The sequence below is a fragment of the Pyrus communis genome, chromosome 15 (assembly GCF_041283825.1).
Source record: "Pyrus communis isolate YQ-2024b chromosome 15, ASM4128382v1, whole genome shotgun sequence".
NCBI classification, from domain to species: Eukaryota; Viridiplantae; Streptophyta; class Magnoliopsida; order Rosales; family Rosaceae; genus Pyrus; species Pyrus communis.
In genome coordinates this window covers 14,248,216-14,269,448 of record NC_142579.1, presented here as the reverse complement: position 1 = coordinate 14,269,448, position 21,233 = coordinate 14,248,216, and positions in this window count along the sequence as shown.

Sequence of the window (21,233 nt, the reverse complement as noted above, 5' to 3'; positions counted from 1 at the left end):
TTTTCTAATCCCCGGCAACGGCGCCAAAATTTGATGCGTGATTTATACGCACACAAATTAAACCCTCTTTTCGTCAAATTGTAGTATATGTATAAGTAGGGATCGTTCTAGACCGGGGATTAGGAGGGATTGTTAACCACTTGGATTTGACTCAAAAACGTAAAATAACAATATGAAACACTATACTAGACTCAAAGAATGCAAAACTAAACTTTAAAACACTAAAACAAACCAAAAGACTCAAACATCACCCAAAACACTCAAAACTGCCTTAAAATCACTTTCTGGGCAGTTTTGAGCACTTTGGTGAATTTGGACGAAATTGGGAAATAAAATGAATCAAAACTCTTAAAAACACAAACTAAGACACTTTCTAACTAAATTAGACAATAAAGTAAAGGGGGATTGAGTTTTAACGAAATTAAAACTAATGCACAGATTCTAATTAAAACAGAATGTAAATATAAAAATGATAAAATGGAATGAATGGATGATGGAATAGCTAAGGGGTTCATCTCCACACATGTTACACTTGCATAATAAAATGATTTCCAATTGCATTTCAATAAATTATTAAACTCAACGCCCCGGGTCAATTAGGTCCGCTTAAATTAACCGTCAAGTTCTCCTTAAGTTAATGAATTGGATGGGTTAGCGCAACGCAATTCACTACATTCTCCAAAAGTCCTTTACGTGAACAGCACAATAAAGATACAATCAAAGATCATTAAGCATTATGAAAACTATAAGTGTTGACGAGGCATTCGTTACTATGATGAGCATGAAACTCATGCCAAGAATTCATTTAACGCGATTGTTTATAAGCAACCTCCACTACTTGTGAATATAAGTTCATAACGATTAGGTGAAACTCACTTATATTCTAGCGTCATATTCATGCATGAAAATTAAGCGCGCATTCTTAATAAACATACACAAATAAGTTATCAATCAAACGGTTAAACAAATTGAATCAACAACTTATGAAACACAATTAGAAGTAATCAAATCAAAATGCAAGCATAAACATTTATTCAAATCACCCCCTAGCTAAAGGGGAGTTAGTTCCTCATGGTACAAAATAAAGAGAATCAAAGAAACACCTAAACATTCCAACAACTCAAACTTGAATTGTATGAACGTTTAGGCACTCTTCTCTTCCTCTTCGTTGTAGCACAAGGTCTAAGGATAGTTTGATGGTGTGAATGGTTTGGGGAGTGGTGGAAATGGAAGGATGGTGTTTGGATTGTAAGTGAGAGTCACGGCATGGGTGGTGTTATGGACTACATTTCTGCAATGGATGAGTTTATGAATGGAATGGATGGACTTTGTGAAGGGCACGGCCCCAAGGGACCAATTTCTGTTGTGAAATGAATTCTGAATGAATGAGAATGAATGAATGAGTATTTATAGGTGAAATGGGGGGAACATGACAGCTAGGGTGCATGTGGAGTGGTTTTGTGGCTGCAATGATGAAGTGAATGCATGTGAATTATTTATGAAGGGAATGCATGTGCAAGGATGGAAATGGGATGCTGGAAAGTGGAGGGAGAGCCACGGCAATGATTATTTCTGGTGGTGTATGTTTGAATGGTGCATGTGGGTGAATGTGTGGCTGAAATGTAAAGGGGGAAGATGATGAATGCATGTGCACGGCATGGGTATTTTCTGGAATGTTGAATGTGCATGTGAAGTGGCTGATTAGAATCTAGGGTGCATGTGGAGTGGTTTTGTGGCTGAAATGATGAAGTGAGATGCATGTGAATGCAAAGGGAGGCCACGACAATGAGTGACGTTTGTTTGAATGTTTGCAATGATGAAATGGATGGGAGTGGTTTGATGAATGAGTGGATGGAATGATGAAAGAATAAAGGGTGCATGTGGGTGAATGTGTTTGCATGTGCACGGTTTTAGGGAGAAAGGTGGGTGAATGTGCATGTGAGTTGGATTGTGAAAACATGTGAATGCATGTGTTTGATGAATGATAAGTGGTGAATGATAAGTGATGAATGATAAGTGGTGAATGATATGATAAGTGATAAGTGGTGAATGATAAGTGATATGATATGTGGTTATGATAAGTGATAAGTGGTGATGATAAGTAATGGGAGCATGTGAGGGAATGAATAATGAATGCATGTGTATGGTTTTGGGAGAAAGGTTGAGATGCACGGCATAAGGGAATTGGAAAGGTTTAAATGTCCTAAAACTAAAGGGAACAAAGTTCCAACACTTTGGTCTTCAATTTCGTCCAACATTTTGGCGCCAAGCATAAGCTATCCATCCTTAGCCCAAAAGTGCTCCAAAAGTCTCCAAAATGCATCTTTTTGCTCCTTTAGCCCTTTGGACCTACAAACACACGAAAATAGCTTAAAGGACTAAAATAACTAAAGAAACATAACGTAAATGCACGAGAACAAGCCATTTAAGTCGCATGAATATGCTCCTATCACCCTTCTTTTTTATCTTCTAGCGGTCTTCTTACAGGTGAAGACTCCGTGATGCAGGACGCCACAACAGCTACAATAGTAGCTAGGAACCTCCTCACTCCAAAAGATAGTAGGCTGCTGTCAGGACGGTCCGATGAGTTGGCCGTTCAAGAGTCCCTCACACTTAGTGTTCAGTGTGCGAGCTCTGTGTCCAACATGGGCCAACGCCTGCTTGCTCGGTCCCGTCAAGTGGAATCATTGATGGCAGAGGTGGAAAGTCTTAAGCAAGAGATCCAGCAGCTTAAGTACGAGAATAGAAGTTTGCATGTGCTTGCAAATAACTATTCGTCGGGCATGAAGAGGAAGCTTGATGAGCTGCAAGAATCTGAAGGTCGAATTCACAGTGACCGTCAAAGGCTTGCGTCTTATCTCCAGAGGCACATTTTTCCTGGGTCATCCAGCGTTTGGCCAAGTATTGAGGCCTGGAATGCTCTAGCTCCGATGCCTCCCGCTCCGATGCCTTCCGCTTCTATGCGTCCCGTTCCGATGCCTTCCGCTTCTATGCCTTCTGCTTCGACGCCTCGTAGTGGGGCTTCACGTAAACATCCTCTGTGAAGGCTCCATCTTTCTCCATGTTTAGTATCTTTTTTTTTTTTTTTTTTTTTTTTTTTTTTTTTTTTTAACATAAATAAAATCAAACGGCATGGAATTGGTCCTTGAATGGAAGGTGATACTTGAAGTGAACCGGCATTGGTTTGAATTCTAGTGTAGGTGCCTGATTCATAAAAAACAGCAAGTTAGTATAAAATGTAATGGAATTTGGAAAAAAAAACTTACTTGTTTTGTCCGATAAGAACTCAATGACAAACACCACTCCTTTGAAAGTTTCAGGGATATTGGACTTGGCCAGATTGCAAGTGATGGTTATGACTTGTCCAATGTCATCAAATTTAACTTCTTTGGATTTTGTGGTTTCAAGAACGTCCTCTTTGATGAATTCATGACATTCCCTACTTTGCACCTTTGGAAGGGCTTCCAAGATGTCTTTTTCACTTTCTTCTTCCTTGGAATTCATGAACCTGCAAGGAATAGGGATATTTGTTGGAATGGGGTTAGAACTAATTGGAACAACCTTACTTGAATTAGATGGCGTAGGAGCAATAAGTGCTTCTGACAAAGGTGCTTCAAATCCTCCCTTCGGATTTACAATGGTTGAACTAGGGAGTTTGCCTTGGTCGCAAAATTGTCCTACGAACTCCGCTATCTGCCCAATTTGCTTTTCCAAGTGGTCCAACCTTTTGTCTTCTTGTCGAGCCTCATTGTCTTGATTTTGTGAGCCCTGCACCAAACAAATTAATTCGTTAAGCTTTTGATTATAATCTATTGACGAACTTAAATTTGGTTGGGCATATTGAATATGAGGTTGTGGTGGGTGTATAGGTCTTGAATAGAACTCCTCATATGGCTACCAATATCCTTCTTCTTGAACATGTTGAGGTTCCCACCACATAGAGTTTGATTGATCACTCCAATCTGAACTGTAAGTATTGGAAAACACGTTATTCCTTGATTGAAGATCAAATATATCAACACTTTGCATTTGAGACCTTTCCATGAGCTGTGACAAAAGAGAAGCATTATCAAGTGCCATGTTGTTCTTCTCTAGTATTTGAATTCAACAAACAAAACAAAAATCAAAAACTAAAACTAAAATACATAACAGAAACAAACAATCCAAGAGATTAGCAAATTTGCTAATCCCCGGCAACGGCGCCAAAATTTGATGCGAGATTTATACGCACACAAATTAAACCCTCTTTTCGTCAAATTGTAGTATAAGTATAAGTAGGGATCGTTCTTAACCGGGGATTAGGAGGGATTGCAAATCACTTGGAAACTGACTCAAAAACGTAAAATAAAGTTAAAAACGTTCGCAAAGACTCAAAGGACTCAAAACAAGTTCAAAAGACTCAAAACTGCCTAAAAACACTAACTAGGCAGTTTCTGACCTTAAACCCAATGTTGGACGAATTTAAGATTATGGTTTGATTCAAACGTAAAAACACAATATAAAACACTATACTAGACTCAAAGAATGCAAAACTAAACTTTAAAACACTAAAACAAACCAAAAGACTCAAACATCACCCAAAACACTCAAAACAGCCTTAAAATCACTTTCTGGGCAGTTTTGAGCACTTTGGTGAATTTGGACGAATTTTGGGAAATAAATTGAATCAAAACACTTTAAAACATAAACTAAACAAAGTCTAAACACTAAAGAACAAGAAAGTAAAGGGGGGTTTTAAATTGACGAGAATTGAAATAACGAAACAAGTTAATAAACTAGACAGAATGTAAAGATGAATTTGATGGAATTGAATGGATGGGAACCTAGCTAAGGGGTTCATCTCCATACATGTTATACTTGCATAATAAAATGATTTCCAATTGCATTTCAATAAACTATGATACTCAACACCCCAAGTTAACCGTGATGCACTAATTAACCTTCAAATCTTCCTAACGTTATTGAATTGGATGATGCATGCGACAATTCAAAACATTCCCCACAAGTCCTCAACATGAATGCATAGAAGAGGTACAAGCAAGAATCATTACGCTCTATGAAAATTATAAGTGTTGACGAGGCATTCGTTACTATGATTGCATGAAACTTATGCCAAGAATTTGTTTAACGCGATTGTTTATAAGCAACCTCCACTACTTGTGAATATAAGTTCGTAACTATTAGGTGAAACTCACTTATATTCTAGCGTCATATTCATGCATGAAAATTAAGCGTGCATTCTCAATAAACATACATAAATAAGTTATCAATCAAACAGTTAAATAAATTGAATCCACAACTTATGAAACGCAATTAGAAGTAATCAAATCAAAATGCAAGCATAAACATATATTTCGAATCCCCCCTAGCCAAGGGGGGTTTAGTTGAATTTAAACATTGGAATCAAAGAAACACCTAAACATTCCAACAACTCAAACTTGAATTGTATGAACGTTTAGGCCCTCTTCTCTTCCATTCCTCATTCGTACAAAACAAAGAGTATTGAAATTAAACATTGAAATCAAAGAAACACCTAAACATTCCAACAACTCAAACTTGAATTGTATGAACGTTTAGGCCCTCTTATCTTCCTCTTCGTTGTAGCACAAGGTCTAAGGATAGTTTGATGGTGTGAATGGTTTGGGGAGTGGTTGGAGTGGCTGCAATGGAGGAGAAAAGTGTTTTGGTGGCTGCTGCAAGGGTGTGGAGAGGTTTTGACGAATTTCTGGAATATGGAAGAGTGAATGAGAATGAATGAATGTTGTGTGAAGTGTGTATGGTATTTATAGGGAGAAAGAGAGGGAACATGACAGCTAGGAACTTGGTGGAAATCTGAAATGGTGATGGGAGATGCATGTGGCTGATTTATGCATGTGATTAAAGGGTGGGAATGCATGTGCTTTGACAGAAATGAAAGGGAATGCATGTGCAATGAGTGTGGAGTGAATGATTGAATGCATGTGGCTGATTTATGAAGAGTGAATGCATGTGGCTGATAGTATGAATGATTATGGTTGCATGTGGGTGGAAATGCATGTGGGAATGCATGTGCAAAGCTGGAAATGCATGTGGAATTAAAACTAGAGTGAATGATGATGAATGCATGTGGATTAAAGAGAGAGAATGTGGTGTAATGATGAAGTGGAATAAGTGCATGTGGATGTGGCTGATTTGATTTATGGAAGATGCATGTGGATTAAAGATGAGTGAATGATTATGGGTGCATGTGGATGAATGTGCATGTGCAAGGTTGTTGTTGTGATAAGTGATAAGTGTATGGTTATGATAAGTGTATGATGTGATAAGTGAATGATATGATAAGTGAATGATATGATAAGTGGATGATATGATAAGTGGTGAATGATAAGTGGATGATATGATAAGTGGTGAATGATAAGTGGTGAAACATATGTAATGATATGTGGGAGTGTGGCTGAAATGAAGAAGTGGAATGTTGGAATGTTATGCACGGCTAAGGATATAGGAAAGGTTTAAATGTCCTAAAACTAAAGGGAACAAGGTTCCAACACTTTGGTCTTCAATTAGGTCTTCAATTTCGTCCAACACTTTGGCTCCAAGCATAGGCTATCCATCCTTAGCCCAAAAGTGCTCCAAAAGTCTCCAAAATGCATCTTTTTGCTCCTTTAGCCCTTTAGACCTACAAACACACGAAAATAGCTTCAAAGTACTAAAATAACTAAAGAAACATAACGTAAATGCACGAGAACAAGCCATTTAAGTCGCATGAATATGCTCCTATCAGAAGTCCAGCCGCATCAATGTCTATGTTGAATGTCTTGATGGCCCAATGCGCCTTGTGCTCCAATTCCACGGGAAGATGGCATGGTTTGCCATAAATGAGCCGAAATGGGGACATGCCCAGGGGGGTCTTGTAAGCCGTGCGATATGCCCACAACGCATCCTCCATTCGTACACTCCAATCCTTCCTTGTAGGGCCCATGGTTTTTTCTAGAATCTGCTTAATCTCCTTATTTGAAACCTCGGCTTGCCCATTGGTTTGAGGATGATAAGGTGTTGAAACCTTATGCGTGACGTTGTACTTCTTGAGCAAAGCCTCAATGGTTCGATTGCAAAAGTGAGATCCTCCATCACTTATGATCACTCGTGGCATTCCAAACCTTGCAAATAGGTTAGTTCTAATGAAATCTGCAACCACTCGAGAATCATTAGTTCGGGTGGCTTTTGCTTCCACCCATTTCGACACATAATCCACAGCAAGTAAGATATACAAGAAACCATGTGAGGAAGGAAAAGGACCCATAAAATCAATACCCCAAACATCAAAAATTTCAACCGGGAGAATAACATTTTGCGGCATTTGATCCTTTGCACTAATGTTGCCCATTCTTTGGCAACGATCACAAGACATACAAAAGTTTCTAGCATCCTTAAATAGAGTTGGCCAATAGAATCCACATTCTAAAACCTTAAGGGCTGTGCGTTGTGTCCCAAAGTGTCCCCCACATGCATAAGTGTGACAAAATGTTAAAATAGAAGTGAATTCCATGTCATGCACACACTTAAGTATAATCTGATCCGAGCAATATTTCCACAAGTATGGATCATCCCAAACATAAAACCTAGCGTCTTTTTTCAATTTATCACGTTGGTTTCTATTTAAAGTGTTAGGAACTTGTTTAGTCACCAAATAATTTACCAAATCCGCATACCAAGGCTCACTTACCTTAATGGATAACAATTGCTCGTCGGGGAATGTTTCTACAATAGGGTACGGCTCCTCCTCATGTATCATGCGGCTTAGGTGGTCAGCCACCACATTTTCACTTCCCTTTGTGTCCTTGATTTCGATGTCAAACTCTTGAAGAAGTAGCATCCATCGAATTAGCTGTGGTTTGGCTTCCTTCTTCGTGAACAAGTACTTTAAAGCTGCATGATCAGTGAAAATAATAACCTTAGTACCAAGTAAATATGATCGAAATTTATCTAAAGCAAAGACAATGGCAAGAAGTTCTTTTTCAGTAGTTGAATAGTTCAATTGAGCATCATTCAACGTCCGAGATGCGTAGTAGATGACATGCGGCTTCTTGTCCTTCCTTTGGCCTAAAACAGCCCCTAACGCATAGTCGGATGCATCACACATTAGCTCGAACGGAAGGCTCCAATCTGGTGGCACAATGATGGGTGCCGTGGTTAGCATGTCTTTGAGGAGTTGGAAAGCTGCCGTGCATTCCTTGGTGAAATCGAAAGGTGCATCTTTTTGTAGGAGGCGGCATAAAGGTTGGGAGATCTTCGAGAAATCCTTGATGAACCTCCTATAAAAACCTGCATGTCCAAGGAATGAACGCACCTCTCTAACCGAAGTAGGAGAGGGTATGTGACGCACAAGATCTATTTTTGATTTATCTACCTCAATACCTTTTTTAGAAATAATATGACCTAAAACTATGCCTTGTTTAACCATGAAATGACATTTCTCCCAATTTAACACAAGGTTAGTTTCAATGCATCGTTTTAAAATCAAACTAAGATTATTCAAGCAACCATCAAATGAATCACCAAACACACTGAAATCGTCCATAAAAACTTCAATAATTTTCTCAACATAATCTGAAAATATGCTCATCATGCATCTTTGAAATGTGGCAGGTGCATTACATAAACCAAATGGCATACGACGATAAGCAAATGTACCAAAAGGGCATGTGAAAGTGGTTTTTTCTTGATCTTCCGGAGCTATCACAATTTGATTATAACCTGAATATCCATCAAGAAAACAATAAAAAGCATAACCGGCTAACCTTTCAAGCATTTGATCAATGAATGGCAAGGGAAAATGATCTTTCCTTGTCATGGCATTAAGCTTCCTATAGTCAATACAAACCCTCTAACCTGTTTGGATTCGCGTAGGAACAAGCTCATTCTCAGCATTTGTCACCACAGTTACTCCGGATTTCTTTGGAACACATTGCACCAGAGACACCCACCAACTATCCGAAATTGGATAGATCACTCCACAATCCAAGAGCTTGATTATCTCCTTCTTCACAACTTCCATCATTGGAGGGTTGAGTCGGCGTTGAGCCTCTCGAGATGCTTTGGACCCCTCCTCCAAAAGTATACGATGCATGCACGTAGTCGGGCTTATTCCCTTGATGTCGGCCAAGGTCCACCCAATGGCGGTTTTGTACTCCTTTAACACCCTCACTAACTTACCTTCTTCTTGTGTCGTGAGTGAGGAGGATATGATGACGGGCAAGGTCTCTGGATCTCCCAAGAAAACATACTTCAAATGACTGATAGGAGCATATTCATGCGACTTAAATGGCTTGTTCTCGTGCATTTACGTTATGTTTCTTTAGTTATTTTAGTACTTTAAGCTATTTTCGTGTGTTTGTAGGTCCAAAGGGCTAAAGGAGCAAAAAGATGCATTTTGGAGACTTTTGGAGCACTTTTGGGCTAAGGACGGATAGCTTATGCTTGAAGCCAAAGTGTTGGACGAAATTGAAGACCTAATTGGAGCCAAAGTGTTGGAACCTTGTTCTCTTTAGTTTTAGGACATTTAAACCTTTCCTAATCCCAATCATGCCATGCATAACACACATCCATTCTAACACATTGTCATTGCACATGCATTTCCTTCATTAGTTAACCCACATGCACTTATCCCTTATCATCACCACATATCATATCACTTAATCACTTATCACTTATCATCACCACTTAACCACTTATCATATCATAACCACATATCATATCACTTATCACTTATCACTTAACATATCATCCACCTACTTCACCTACAACATCCACCTACTTCACCTACAACATCCACTTCACCTACAACATCCACCTACTTCACCTACAACATCCACCTACTTCACCTACAACATCCACCTACTTCACCTACAACATCCACTTCACCTACAACATCCACCTACTTCACCTACAACATCCACCTACTTCACCTACAAATGACATAGCCATATGTTCCCTCCACTACTTCTATAAATACCCTTGCATTCATTCATTCAAAAAAATCTCATTCCATTGTAGATACCACAACACAAACACTCCATTCCTTCTCTAGCCGTGAGTTTCTCTCCATTTTCTGCACCATTTTCTCCACCACCATCTTTCCATTTCCATCACTCCTCACTCCATTCCACACTTCCATTCCCCCAAACCAACTATCCTTAGAACCATATGCTACAACAACGAGGAAGAGAAGAGGACCTAAACGTTCATACAATTCAAGTTTGAGTTGTTGGAATGTTTAGGCGATTCTTTGATTTCAATGTTTCATTTTAATTCTCTTTGTTTTGTACGTATAAGGAATGGAAGAGAAGAGTGCCTAAACGTTCATACAATTCAAGTTTGAGTTGTTGGAATGTTTAGGTGTTTCTTTAATTTCAAAGTTATGAGGAAATAAACCCCCCTTTAGCTAGGGGGTGATTCGAAATAAATGTTTATACTTGCATTTTGATTTGATTACCTTTCGTTGGAATTTCATAAGTTTTGAATTCAATTTGTTTAACCGTTTGATTGATAATTTATTTATGAATGTTTATTAAGAATGCGCGCTTAATTTTCATGCATAAATATGACGCTAGAATATAAGTGAATTTCACCTAATCGTTATGAACTTATATTCACAAGTAGTGGAGGTTGCTTATAAACAATCGCGTTAAACGAATTCTTGGCACGAATTTCATGCTCATCATAGTAACGAATGCCTCGTCAACACTTATAGTTTTCATAATGCTTAATGATCTTTGATCGTATCTTTATTGTGCTGTTCACGTAAAGGACTTTTGGAGAATGTGGTGAATTGCGTTGCGCTAACCCATCCAATTCATTAACTTAAGGAAAACTTGACGGTTAATTTAAGCGGACCTAATTAACCCGGGGCGTTGAGTTTCATAATTTATCGAAAGACCAACTGAGAATCAATCTTGTATGCAAGTGTAACATGTATGGAGATGAACCCCTTAGCTAGCATTCATCCATAAATTTCATATTTACATTCTGTCTAGTTTATTAACTTGTTTCGTTATTTCAATTTTCGTAAAAACCTCAATCCCCCTTTTGCTTTAATGTTCATTTTAGTTAGAATTCAATTTAGTTTGTGTTTTTAAAGCATTTTGAGTTTTTGGTTTGTCTTAGTGTTTTAAACTTTATTTTACGTTTTTGAGTCAGTGTCCAAGAGATTTGCAATCCCTCCTAATCCCCGGTCCAGAACGATCCCTACTTATACTTATACTACAAATCGACAAAAAGAGGGTTTAATTTGTGTGCGTATAAATCTCGCATCAAATTTTGGCGCCGTTGCCGGGGATTAGAAAATTTGCTAATCCTTTGGATTGTTTGTTTCTGTATTGTCTTTTAGATTTAGTTTTTTTTATTTGTGTTTTGTTTGTTAAGAACAAGATGGCACTTGATAATGCTTCTCTTTTGTCACAACTCATGGAAAGGTCCCAAATGCAAAGAGTTGATATATTTAATCTTCAATCAAGGAATAACGTGTTTTCCAATACTTACAATTCGGATTGGAGTGATCATTCAAACTCTATGTGGTGGGAACCTCAAAATGCTCAACAAGGAGGATATTGGCAGCCACCACAACCTCATATTCAATATGCCCAACCAAATTTATGTTCGTCAATAAATTATAATCAAAAGCTTGATGAATTAATTTGTTTGGTGCAGGGCTTACAAAATCAAGACAATGAGGCTCAACAAGAAGGATATTGGCAGCCGTATGAGGAGCTCTATTCAACGCCTATGCAGCCACCACAACCTGCCCAAAGTAATGTAGGTAATTCAAATGATAATGATACGATTTTTCAAATACTTACTACTCTGGAAAAGCAAATTGGGCAGATAGCGGAGTTCGAAGGACAATTTTGCGACCAAGGAGAACTCCCTAGTTCAACCATTGCAAATCAGAAGGGAGAATTTGAAACTGCCAAGGAAATCATGTTGAGCAGTGACAAGGAGGTTGGAACGGACCCTCAACCATCAAAATCAAATCACAAGGAAGAGGAATACACCCAACCCACGGAAAGGGTGGAAACACCTTTACCGGAGGCTCCTATTGCTCCTATGCCATCTAATACAGGTATGGTTGTTCCAAATTTCATTATTTTTAACCCTATTCCTTGCAGATTCATGACTTCCAAGGAAGAAGAAGGTGAAAAAGACATCTTGGAAGCCCTTCCAAAGGTGACAAGTAGGGAATGTCATGAATCCATCAAAGAGGACGTTCTTGAAACCACAAAATCCAAAAAAGTTAAATTTGATGACATTGGACAAGTAATAACCATCACTTGCAATCTGGCCAAGTCCAATATCCCTGAAACTTTCAAAGGAGTGGTATTTGTCATTGAGTTCTTGTCAGACAAAACAAGTAAGTATTTTTTTCCAAATTCCATTAGATTTTATACTAACTTGCTATTTTTTTTTAATCAGGCACCTACACTAGAATTCAAACCAATGCCGGTTCACTTCAAGTATCACCTTCCATTCAAGGACCAATTCCATGCCGTTTCATTTTATTTATGTTAATAAAAAATAAAAATAAAAAATAAAATAAAAAATAAAAAAAAATAAAAAAAAAAGAGAAAAAGAAAAAAAGAAAGATACTAAACATGGAGAAAGGTGGAGCTTCACAAAGGTTGTTTGCGTGAAGTCCCAATACGAGGCGCAGAAGCGGAAGGCGCAGAAGCGGGAGGCATAGAAGCAGGAGGCATCGAAGCGGAAGGCATCGGAGCGGGAGGCATCGGAGCTAGAGCATTCCAGGCCTCAATACTTGGCCAAGCGCTGGATGACCCAGGAAAAAGGTGCCTCTGGAGATAAGACGCAAGCCTTTGACGGTCACTGTGAATTCGACCCTCAGATTCTTGTAGCTCATCAAGCTTCCTCTTCATGCCCGCCGAATAGTTATTTGCAAGCACATGCAAACTTCTATTCTCGTACTTAAGCTGTTTGATTTCCTGCTTAAGACTTTCCACCTCTGCCATCAACGATTCCACTTGGCGGGACCGAGCAAGCAGGCGTAGGCCCATGTTGGACACAGAGCTCGCACACTGAACACTAAGTGCGAGGGACTCTTGAACGGCCAACTCATCGGACCGTCCTGACAGCAGCCTACTATCTTTTGGAGTGAGGAGGTTTTTAGCTACTATTGTAGCTGTTGTGGCGTCCTGCATCACAGAGTCTTCACCTGAAAGAGGACCGTTAGAAGATAAAAAAGAAGGGCGCCATACATTACCTTGACGGGGCGCAACCGGATCGCTGCTGAGACTCAAATCTAAGCTAAGGTTCGATGAGTTTGCCATTTTTTTCAAAAGTGTTCAAAGAGAAGGGGTGGATGGAGTTAAAAATTTCACAAAGGGCCGGAGTCGAGTTTCAGGAATGGGAAATCTTCAGAGTGTGTATGTTGGCGGTGATCGATAGCTCTATAAAATGCCAAGGCGACGCGTCCACCGATTCAAAGAGCCGGATTTTCCGGCGTAAGTTAGGCGACGCTCCCTCGGCTTTTCAGAAAACGCGTTCAACTTTGTCAAAAGATTTCTGACAAAGCTGAAAACACGTGGAGGCCATCATCGCAACTACACGTCTTTAGCCGACAAGCGCAAAGTTCGGCGACGCTTTCTCTGCTTTTCAGAAAACGCGTGCAGCTTTGTCAAAAGGAGCCGCATCTGCACTACCACGTGTCGTTCAGAAAGAGAAGGGGCGTCGTTCAGAAATCGAAGGGGCGCCTGCTCAGAAATCGAAGAGGCGTATTCAAAGATCGAAGAGGCGCCACTATTTCAAAAAGCCGGAATTACGGGATCAAAACGTTTGTCGACAAGGGTAAAAAGTACCACTACTTGATATTATCTCTATATATGTCGACCTTCGTCTTTTATGGCAGGGCAAACCTGAAGAAAATGCCCAACTCTCCCTCACCTCTGAGGGCGCACTCCCAGCAAAGCCTTTCAAAATACTCAATTCTTTCTTCTTCCCCAAAGATGATACCAGATGCCTGGAGTACATATGACCCAGGAGGAAACGGCGGATTGAAGCATGTGCTGATTCATTCACCGCTTCTTCAAAGCAAAGGTATCTCATATCATCAAGGTCAAAAGCAAAAGTATCTCATATCATGCTCTTTCCCTGTCTTTTTCTTTGTCCTTGTTCTTACTCGCATGGCAAAGTAAAAGAAGCAATCAGCCGGCACTTGGAGTCAATCTTCCGATCTGGAGCCAACTGCCTGGAATCTATTCCTGATTGCTTACCTAGCGTTGCTCTCGAGTAGTCATCTTCAACGGTTGATACACTTCCGGAGAAGGGACCACTTCTGCAAAGGAGAGCGAGTAAGGCAAGTGAAAATGATACATTGAAGCATGTGGAGACAAACATAGGCTGAGTTATCCTCCAACCCTTTTCAATACGAATTGGAAAGATTGAACAAAGAAACAGACCAAAAGGGTAAGCTCAGACCTTCGGGGGAGACCAAAAGAACCATCCTGCTGCCCAGTTCAAGAAGTAGCACAAAGGAAAATCAATGATGGGCGGAAACCAGTTCGAGAGTAAGCCTGTGGAATCATCAAGATCAAGCCTCAATGCAATCAACAAAGAGAAGAGGGAATTTACACTCCATAACCAGATTTGCGTCCCTAAACTCTTCTCTTTGTTAATTACATTCTGCCATGTTTAGTATGTTTAGTTGTTGTTTGTGTGTTTACTTATGTTTTGTGTGAATCTATGCTTAAAACATTGAGGACAATGTTTGATTTAAGTGTGGGGGGGGTAACTAATGTTGTTAATGCAAATTCGTGGGATTTTATCACCCATAACTTCAAATGTTGTTCCTTGCTGTTTTAAGGTGTTTTTAAGTTGTTTTAGAGTGTTTTAGTATGTTTTGTTTTTATAACTCCGAAAAGCACATAAAAATTTGAAAAATTGTTTTGAAAAGCCTAAAAAGAGTGTTTTGAGTCGTTTTTGTGAGTTTGTGTCTTAGGGTACCTTCCAACACAATGATAAGGATTTGGTTTGTAATTGCATGACTGTTAAAAAGAGTTATAAACATAGAGAAAAGTTTGATTTACTCTTGGTTTATGCTTAGTTATGGTTATAATGTATGACTTCACATGCAATCATAAAAGAAAAATTCGTTTTTGTAACATGCTTGAAGGAAGGAACTCAAACAAACGCTACAACCCTGTGAGACTCGAGCCATTACCTTCTTTGGAGAGTTATTTTCTGTGATTCTTTGTTTTCTAAAGTTGTTGAATGATCTCATTATTCCTTGCTTGGTTGCTACTTAGAATGCAATTGTATCATGATAGAACTAAATGCTAGAACTTATATCCGTTTCATTCAAAGCATGATATTGAGTTGCATAACATATATCAAGATGAAGTTGTGTAGTTGCCACCATAGCCAAATAGCCTTACTTCCCATATTTCGTATATATTGTAAGTCTTAACACCGTTGAGCCTCGTTTAACCTATTTTCTTTGCTAACCATATCACCCCTTACCTAGCCTAGATTAGGACCATCCGTACCCTTGTTCTTAAAAGATAGTGAGCATGACTTAAATGAATTCCTTTTGAGTACATTTTGCAAGAAAATGAGTGTGGGGGAGTAAAAGTTTGTTCTTAAGTTTGTATGTTTTGAGAGTCAAAAGAAAAGAAAAAAAAAAAAAAATTGTGAAAAACATATGAAAAAGAAAAACAGAAAAGAAGAGAAAAGAAAGAAAGAAAAAAAAAAAAAAAAGAGCTTGTTCCCCCTTGTTGTTCAAAAGTTGAGTTTTCATTCAAAAGTGAATTCTACGTTAATTCAAATGCTTTGCTCGCTATTTCTTTAAGAACCTTTGTTTTCCATATACCTTCTTTGTTAGCCAAATACCTTTAGCCCCGTTACACCCCTTTGACTTCTATCTTGATCGTTATGTGTTCAATAATGTGGAGTTTGAAATTGATATGAGCTTATGGAATCACTGGTTCTCATTCTAAGTAGTAGCATTCCATTCATGAGATCATATTCATGTCATTATCGTAAATCCAGAAAATGCTTTCCTTGTTATAACATATGTGAGTGTTCGTCTACATGTTTACATCAATCTTCTCACATATAACTAGTGTAGGGTGTGTAGTCAGAAAATCTGTGTGAAAAACGAGTGCATATCTTGTAAGGATTTGAGCAATTTCTCTAAGGCATGTTACTACATTCGAAATGTGTTTTAAATGCTTAATTGTGAACTACTATGTGGTGACTATGATTAAGAATGTACTTAAGTGTAATGATGGCAAAAATATGTGGGAATGATGATTTTTAACTTGTCATGTGCTTTGGAAATCCCTAAGACGGTTGTTGGAAGGTTTAGGTTGTGTTTTACTTGTTTTGTTTCGTTTGGTTTTGTTTTGTTTTTCTTTCTGTTTTGCTCGAGGACTAGCAAAAGATAAGTGTGGGGGTATTTGATAGGAGCATATTCATGCGACTTAAATGGCTTGTTCTCGTGCATTTACGTTATGTTTCTTTAGTTATTTTAGTACTTTAAGCTATTTTCGTGTGTTTGTAGGTCCAAAGGGCTAAAGGAGCAAAAAGATGCATTTTGGAGACTTTTGGAGCACTTTTGGGCTAAGGACGGATAGCTTATGCTTGAAGCCAAAGTGTTGGACGAAATTGAAGACCTAATTGGAGCCAAAGTGTTGGAACCTTGTTCTCTTTAGTTTTAGGACATTTAAACCTTTCCTAATCCCAATCATGCCATGCATAACACACATCCATTCTAACACATTGTCATTGCACATGCATTTCCTTCATTAGTTAACCCACATGCACTTATCACTTATCATCACCACATATCATATCACTTAATCACTTATCACTTATCATCACCACTTAACCACTTATCATATCATAACCACATATCATATCACTTATCACTTATCACTTAACATATCATCCACCTACTTCACCTACAACATCCACCTACTTCACCTACAACATCCACTTCACCTACAACATCCACCTACTTCACCTACAACATCCACCTACTTCACCTACAACATCCACCTACTTCACCTACAACATCCACTTCACCTACAACATCCACCTACTTCACCTACAACATCCACCTACTTCACCTACAAATGACATAGCCATATGTTCCCTCCACTACTCCTATAAATACCCTTGCATTCATTCATTCAAAAAAATCTCATTCCATTGTAGATACCACAACACAAACACTCCATTCCTTCTCTAGCCGTGAATTTCTCTCCATTTTCTGCACCATTTTCTCCACCACCATCTTTCCATTTCCATCACTCCTCACTCCATTCCACACTTCCATTCCCCCAAACCAACTATCCTTAGAACCATATGCTACAACAACGAGGAAGAGAAGAGGACCTAAACGTTCATACAATTCAAGTTTGAGTTGTTGGAATGTTTAGGCGATTCTTTGATTTCAATGTTTCATTTTAATTCTCTTTGTTTTGTACGTATAAGGAATGGAAGAGAAGAGTGCCTAAACGTTCATACAATTCAAGTTTGAGTTGTTGGAATGTTTAGGTGTTTCTTTAATTTCAAAGTTATGAGGAAATAAACCCCCCTTTAGCTAGGGGGTGATTCGAAATAAATGTTTATACTTGCATTTTGATTTGATTACCTTTCGTTGGAATTTCATAAGTTTTGAATTCAATTTGTTTAACCGTTTGATTGATAATTTATTTATGAATGTTTATTAAGAATGCGCGCTTAATTTTCATGCATAAATATGACGCTAGAATATAAGTGAATTTCACCTAATCGTTATGAACTTATATTCACAAGTAGTGGAGGTTGCTTATAAACAATCGCGTTAAACGAATTCTTGGCACGAATTTCATGCTCATCATAGTAACGAATGCCTCGTCAACACTTATAGTTTTCATAATGCTTAATGATCTTTGATCGTATCTTTATTGTGCTGTTCACGTAAAGGACTTTTGGAGAATGTGGTGAATTGCGTTGCGCTAACCCATCCAATTCATTAACTTAAGGAAAACTTGACGGTTAATTTAAGCGGACCTAATTAACCCGGGGCGTTGAGTTTCATAATTTATCGAAAGACCAACTGAGAATCAATCTTGTATGCAAGTGTAACATGTATGGAGATGAACCCCTTAGCTAGCATTCATCCATAAATTTCATATTTACATTCTGTCTAGTTTATTAACTTGTTTCGTTATTTCAATTTTCGTAAAAACCTCAATCCCCCTTTTGCTTTAATGTTCATTTTAGTTAGAATTCAATTTAGTTTGTGTTTTTAAAGCATTTTGAGTTTTTGGTTTGTCTTAGTGTTTTAAACTTTATTTTACGTTTTTGAGTCAGTTTCCAAGAGATTTGCAATCCCTCCTAATCCCCGGTCCAGAACGATCCCTACTTATACTTATACTACAAATCGACAAAAAGAGGGTTTAATTTGTGTGCGTATAAATCTCGCATCAATGACTTGGCAATGGTTTAAGTTCAAGGGAAGGTGGCTGCACAACTGAAGGAATGGGCTTATCAATCGAAATTGGAATTGAAATTGGGTCCGAGGACTTACCAGATTGTAGTGGCAATGATTCAAGGGCAGCCACTATCTCAACCATGTCATTACTAGGGGGCACGGCATGGTGCTCACCATGCATGCCGTGGGTATGCACTTGCCCTACTTCCTTGTCCTTGAGTTCCATTCCCTTTGTGATGACCAATTCAAGTGCATCTTCGTTCAATTGTTCAAAATGGTCCTGCGCCAACGAATCAATTACATCAATAGCAAAACATGAATGATCATCAAGAGGGTACTTAATAGATTCAGAAAGATTGAAATTAATCACTTCCCCATCAAATTCCATTGTCAAGGTCCCATTAAACACATCAATCTTTGTGCGGGCGGTTTTCATAAAGGGCCGGCCAAGAAGAATTGGCAAGGACGGGGCATGGTTTGATTCTTCCTTTTCCAATACATAGAAGTCCGCCGGAAAGATTAGATGATTAACCTGCACTAACACATCTTCCAAAACACCCTTTGGATAGGCATTAGATCTATCGGCCAATTGAATAATCACACCATCATTTTTTAACTCACCTAGGTTCATAGATGCATAAATTGAGTAAGGCATAACATTAATAGATGCACCTAAGTCTAGCATCGCATGTTCAAACCGATTATTGCCAATAACACAAGGAATTGTAAAACTACCCGGATCTTTGCATTTAGGGGGCAATTTACGTTGTAAGATGGATGAGACATTTTCACTTACCTTTACAACCTCTTTGTTCGAAATTCTCTTCCTAGTGGTGCAAAGTTCTTTTAAAAACTTAGCATACCTTGGAACTTGCTTAATTGCATCCAAAAATGGTATATTGACTTGTACTTTTCTAAATGTCTCTAAAATGTCCTTTTCAACTTCCTCCTTCTTTGTTTGCATGAATCTGCGAGGAAAGGGTACATTTGGAGGAATAGCATTAGAAATAATCGAACTTGGAACATTCTTACCCTTGGAAGCCGAATGGTGTAGGTTAGGTGGCTGCGGCATGGTACTTTCTACCCTTGCCGTGGCTTGTTCTTGCTCCCCCTCCTCAAATTGCAACTTTTCATCCTCTGTTGGGGCGGTTTTAGAGGGTTGTGAGGCCGTTCCAACTTGTTTCCCACTTCGCAACATGATTGCTTTGGCAGATTCGAATCCTCCTTTCGGGTTGACAACGGTTGAACTAGGCAACTTGCCTTGCTCTCTAAATTGGCCCATGAACTCAGCCATTTGTCCCACTTGTCTCTTCAATTCAGTCACCTCTCGAGCTTGATGTTGCACTTCATTGGCTTAATTGTGCATGTCCTTTGCTTGTTTTTCTTGCCCCTGCGCCAATGTAGTTAGTAATTGAATAACTTGAGAATTATCAAAAGACGAACCTGAGTTGTTTTGGGACAATGGTGGTTGGTTGGATTGGTATGGCCATGGGAACCCAGGGGGGTTTTGTTGAAATCCCCTTTGTGGTGCAGATTGTTGGGACTCTCTCCACTTGAAATTAGGGTGATCTCTCCATCCGGGGTTGTAGTTGTTGGAGTACGGATCATATTTGGGTTGGTTTTGGCCTTGGAAACCAATGGCGTTGGCAGATTCCCATCCTCCATTCTCTATCAATTGAGGGCATGTCTCGGATGGATGCCCTTGCATTGAGCATACGCCACATACTTGGTTTTCTTGTGGTTTTGACCCCATGACAACCTGAGACACAAGAGAAGTAAGATTAGCCAATTGTGATTGAATGTCGGAAATTGCACTTACCTCATTTACACTTTGTTGCTGCCGTGGCATGTCTCTTTGGCCAACTCCTTCGTATTTTTGAGCATTCAAAGCTCGGTTGGCAATGAGAGTCTTGGCGGCCATGGGTGTTTTGTCCACTAAAGCTCCACCCGCTGAGGCATCTAGCATTTGACGTTCAATTGGTAGAAGCCCTTCGTAGAAATATTGGAGAAGAAGTTCCTCCTTCATCTGGTGCTGTGGACATGAAGCAACAAGGGTTTTAAAACGTTCATAATAAGTTGGAAATGATTCACCTTGATCTTGCTGAATGCCACTAATTCTTTTACGTAAAAGAATGACTCGAGAAGTTGGGAAAAACTTCTCCAAAAACGCCCTTTTCATACTCTCCCATGAAGTGACAGTTCCGGGAGCCAGTTCATACAACCAATCTTTAGCCTTTTCCAAGAGAGAAAAGGGGAAAGCCTTCATCTTCAAAATGCTCCCATCAACATTCACCGGGGTCATACTTGAGCAAACAACCTCGAACTCCTTCAAGTGTTTATTAGGATCTTCCATAGACAAGCCATGGAACTTAGGAATATGATGCAATAAACTGGACTTGAGTTCGAACTCGTCAGTCTTGTCGGGGGCTGCCCTTGGATATTGAATGCATAGAGGCATGGCATTAACCAATCCCGAAGCGGAAAGCTCCTTGATTGTTCGGTTGTCGGCTGCCATAACTTGTTCTTCCTCAACAACCCTTGCCGTGGCCTCCTCCTCCACTTGTATTTCGCCCTCTTTGATGCGTGATTTATACGCACACAAATTAAACCCTCTTTTTATCAATTGTAGTAAGTATGTAAGTAGGGATCGTTCTAGACCAGGGATTAGGAGGGATTGTTAACCACTTGGATTTGACTCAAAAACGTAAAATAACAATATGAAACACTATACTAGACTCAAAGAATGCAAAACTAAACTTTAAAA